Source organism: Schistocerca serialis, unplaced genomic scaffold, assembly GCF_023864345.2.
Source record: "Schistocerca serialis cubense isolate TAMUIC-IGC-003099 unplaced genomic scaffold, iqSchSeri2.2 HiC_scaffold_1234, whole genome shotgun sequence".
Taxonomy (NCBI): domain Eukaryota; kingdom Metazoa; phylum Arthropoda; class Insecta; order Orthoptera; family Acrididae; genus Schistocerca; species Schistocerca serialis.
In genome coordinates, this window is record NW_026047441.1 from 112,501 (window position 1) to 117,500 (window position 5,000).

The 5,000-nt window shown below is 51.5% G+C and overlaps 1 non-coding gene across 1 annotated transcript in view; it reads right to left on the reverse strand.

The window, feature by feature from the left end:
* LOC126436284 (small subunit ribosomal RNA) overlaps positions 1 to 568 on the reverse strand; it is a 1,909-nt gene extending 1,341 nt beyond the window's left edge. Inside the window, exon 1 of the ribosomal RNA XR_007580561.1 lies at positions 1 to 568. This exon is cut by the window's left edge and continues 1,341 nt beyond it. This is a non-coding gene — a ribosomal RNA (small subunit ribosomal RNA).
* Between the last annotated feature and the right edge of the window lie 4,432 nt (positions 569 to 5,000).

Consider the following 5,000-nt stretch of genomic DNA (forward strand, 5'->3'; position numbering starts at 1 on the left):
TCCAATAGATACTCGTTAAAGGATTTAAAGTGTACTCATTCCGATTACGGGGCCTCGGATGAGTCCCGTATCGTTATTTTTCGTCACTACCTCCCCGTGCCGGGAGTGGGTAATTTGCGCGCCTGCTGCCTTCCTTGGATGTGGTAGCCGTTTCTCAGGCTCCCTCTCCGGAATCGAACCCTGATTCCCCGTTACCCGTTACAACCATGGTAGGCGCAGAACCTACCATCGACAGTTGATAAGGCAGACATTTGAAAGATGCGTCGCCGGTACGAGGACCGTGCGATCAGCCCTAAGTTATTCAGAGTCACCAAGGCAAACGGACCGGACGAGCCGACCGATTGGTTTTGATCTAATAAAAGCGTCCCTTCCATCTCTGGTCGGGACTCTGTTTGCATGTATTAGCTCTAGAATTACCACAGTTATCCAAGTAACGTGGGTACGATCTAAGGAACCATAACTGATTTAATGAGCCATTCGCGGTTTCACCTTAATGCGGCTTGTACTGAGACATGCATGGCTTAATCTTTGAGACAAGCATATGACTACTGGCAGGATCAACCAGGGAGCTGCGTCAACTAGAGCTGAGCAGCCGGCCGCCCGGGAGTGTGTCCCGGGGGCCCGCGCGAACACGCAAGCGTCCGCTCAATTATTCTGCAAACAGGAGGAGGCTGAGCTCCCCTGCACAACACACCTCGAAACCCTCTCAGGTCCCGGCGGCGCGCAGCGCCGTCCTAAGTACTTGGTCGGGTTCGAGAGAGGCGCAATCGCCCGGAGTTAGGCGAGTAGACGCTTTAGGTGCGACCACCCGTGCTCCCAACTGAGCTTGCCGCTGCCGACAGAGGCCCGGGAGCGTGCTGTCGTGGCATTGCCGGCGGGAGACAACACGCGCCACCTACGGTGACCGGCAGCTCCAACGCCAGCGCCACAGAAGGACAAAAGCCCTACTTGGGTGCCGAAGCGAACTCTCCCAGCACAGTGCACGCGCCAACACGTCCGCACAGCTGCGATACAAACCACCTGCGAGAACCGCTGGGGCGACCGAGCAGCAGACGGCGTCGCGGCGCCGAGCGCCGGGCGGCGGCGCATCCTCAGCGCACAAAGTCCTCAATCGGACCAGCACACTGCAGATGGCCACCGCGCTTCGCACCGGGCCCGCGAGGACCTACTTTGGCCGCAAGGCGCCGCGAGCAGGGGGCGCCGGCGCGCAGCTGCGCCGCCTGCCGCGTCCGTCGGCCGGCGCGCCTGCCACCGGCCGCCCCCACCAGCCGGCTGTAGCGCGTGCGCCCACGCACCGCGCTGCCAGCACGCCGGGCGGCCCCCCCTCACCGGCCGGGGACGGTCCCACCCAGCCACCGCCGCGTATCGCCTCACACCCAGATCCCCTTTCACGTTCGTGGGCATGGTGGGTCCCCTTTCACGTTCGTGGGCATGGTGGGTATCCCTGAAACAACCGGTTAATAGCTCGACCGATCGTCGCCAACACTGATTCACCTCTAGCGAGAACAACCGCACCACAACGGGTTACCGGTTGTTCATTTGCGTAACGTCACCAGCAAACGTACACGTCCATCGCCATTTGCAACGAGTATTGCATGCCTGTGTCAGGTGTCACAACACACTACGTCTGCCCACATAGACGCAACAACATGTGCACGCCTAGAGAACACGTGGAAGGTAGACCCCGTACGTATGCGGTGTCCATTGCGCGAACGACTGTCAGCCCGCCTCTGCAGCATGTCGCAGATGTGGAACGCGGTGCAACATGCTATCACGGTGTGTGAGAAGAGACGACTACGTCCGAATACACGCTCCACTACATCAACAGACTGCTCATGCTGATCGCCATCCAGGGCGTCCGTTCCTCCCACACGTCTGTATGGCGTACCACACTGCAATCCAGCTCTTATAGGGAGACGACACGTAGCTGCGTGCACAATATTTGGACTGTATGGTCCGCCGTTGCTAGGCGCTGTCGTCATACGGTCACATGGGCCACGATGTATCATTCAGTACATACGGAGCAATGTGCAGTACAGTTTGTGGGTTTTGCGTACATCGGCGGACAGGTGACAGGCCGTACCACAACGTAGGCTGAGTACGTCGGCATGCGAAGGGCATTGAACATGCAAACTTCTCACCGACCAGCTTGCGAAGGCAGGGGGGAAGGGGGGGGGGGGCATGTACGTCCTGCTGCTATCCACACTACAGTGTATAGCAGGAGCATGTGGAAAGTCAGCAACACCTGCAAGGTGTTTAACATGACGCGATACACAGGGGACCGGGCAGTGCGAGTAGCGAACTATATTGCGAGGGTTGCGGTTAGGCAACACTACACTACTTTAACGGGTTGCATAACAATTACAGAGCAGGTTCAGCGACAACGTGCGTCAGGTTAAGGCGCAATATAGTTTAGGTTACGGCGCACTTTAGGTTAGGTTAAGGCACATTATAGGTTAGGTTAAGGCACAACATGGGTTACGTTAAGGCACAACATGGGTTACGTTAAGGCACAACATGGGTTAGGTTAAGGCACAACATGGGTTAGGTTAAGGCACAACATGGGTTAGGTTAAGGCACAACATGGGTTAGGTTAAGGCACAACATGGGTTAGGTTAAGGCACAACATGGGTTAGGTTAAGGCACAACATGGGTTAGGTTAAGGCACAACATGGGTTAGGTTAAGGCACAACATGGGTTAGGTTAAGGCACAACATGGGTTAGGTTAAGGCACAACATGGGTTAGGTTAAGGCACAACATGGGTTAGGTTAAGGCACAACATGGGTTAGGTTAAGGCACAACATGGGTTAGGTTAAGGCACAACATGGGTTAGGTTAAGGCACAACATGGGTTAGGTTAAGGCACAACATGGGTTAGGTTAAGGCACAACATGGGTTAGGTTAAGGCACAACATGGGTTAGGTTAAGGCACAACATGGGTTAGGTTAAGGCACAACATGGGTTAGGTTAAGGCACAACATGGGTTAGGTTAAGGCACAACATGGGTTAGGTTAAGGCACAACATGGGTTAGGTTAAGGCACAACATGGGTTAGGTTAAGGCACAACGTGGGTTAGGTTAAGGCACAACGTGGGTTAGGTTAAGGCACAACGTGGGTTAGGTTAAGGCACAACGTGGGTTAGGTTAAGGCACAACATGGGTTAGGTTAAGGCACAACATGGGTTAGGTTAAGGCACACCATGGGTTAGGTTAAGGCACACCATGGGTTAGGTTAAGGCACAACATGGGTTAGGTTAAGGCACAACATGGGTTAGGTTAAGGCACAACATGGGTTAGGTTAAGGCACAACATGGGTTAGGTTAAGGCACAACATGGGTTAGGTTAAGGCACAACGTAGGTTAGGTTAAGGCACAACGTAGGTTAGGTTAAGGCACAACGTGGGTTAGGTTAAGGCACAACATGGGTTAGGTTAAGGCACAACATGGGTTAGGTTAAGGCACAACATGGGTTAGGTTAAGGCACAACATGGGTTAGGTTAAGGCACAACATGGGTTACGTTACGGCACAACATGGGTTACGTTACGGCACAACATGGGTTACGTTACGGCACAACATGGGTTACGTTACGGCACAACATGGGTTACGTTACGGCACAACATGGGTTACGTTACGGCACAACATGGGTTACGTTACGGCACAACATGGGTTACGTTACGGCACAAATTAGGTTAGGTTACGGCACAAATTAGGTTAGGTTAAGGCACAAATTAGGTTAGGTTAAGGCACAAATTAGGTTAGGTTAAGGCACAAATTAGGTTAGGTTAAGGCACAAATTAGGTTAGGTTAAGGCACAAATTAGGTTAGGTTAAGGCACAAATTAGGTTAGGTTAAGGCACAAATTAGGTTAGGTTAAGGCACAAATTAGGTTAGGTTAAGGCACGATATAGGTTAGGTTAAGGCACGATATAGGTTAGGTTAAGGCACGATATAGGTTAGGTTAAGGCACGATATAGGTTAGGTTAAGGCACGATATAGGTTAGGTTAAGGCACGATATAGGTTAGGTTAAGGCACGATATAGGTTAGGTTAAGGCACGATATAGGTTAGGTTAAGGTACGATATAGGTTAGGTTAAGGTACGATATAGGTTAGGTTAAGGTACGATATAGGTTAGGTTAAGGTACGATATAGGTTAGGTTAAGGTACGATATAGGTTAGGTTAAGGTACGATATAGGTTAGGTTAAGGTACGATATAGGTTAGGTTAAGGTACGATATAGGTTAGGTTAAGGTACGATATAGGTTAGGTTAAGGTACGATATAGGTTAGGTTAAGGTACGATATAGCGTAGGTTCAGATACACATTGTTGTAGGGAAAGGTGTATTGGGGGGGGGGGGGGCGGCAGGTTCGTTGATAGTGATTATCGTAATTGGATGCCTGCGGTATTATCCGATTTGTCACGTCAGGATGCACTTTTGGCTCATGACAGGCGGCGCTCCGATTCCATGGTTGTGGCAGATCTGTGTCTTTCATTCCTGCCATTGTTTGTGTGCTGTGACAGGAGGCAGTATTGTGATGTTGGGTGCACCACTGTGTAGGACATGTGTGGGTGTTCGTGGCTTAGCTGAGCAATGTGCGGATGTCGGAAGGGTGGGATATTGTGTTTTCTGGGTGGACCTCCCGGTCTGGTAATGATAGTGTGGATTGTGTCATGTGGCGGAGAGGATGCACTGGATGTTCTTCCATGCTGGTGGTTAGATATTGTGTGTGATAAGAGAGTAGTGTGTGATAAGAGTGTCTGGCTGACGTGTGGTTCTCATTGTGTGCAGAGTCTTTCAGCATGTATAGGGACGGTTGTATATATTATCTGTATTCTGATGGCTCTGCATCTATTACTAATCAGTGCCGTGTATACGGTTACTCTAGTTCCAGTCGAAACTGTTCTATCTCTGTACATTAGTGACACTGCGGCTCCACTATGTTGCCGCCCCTGTCGGCCGTTTCCCCCAGTGTATGGCTAATGATTATCAGCAATCAGTCTA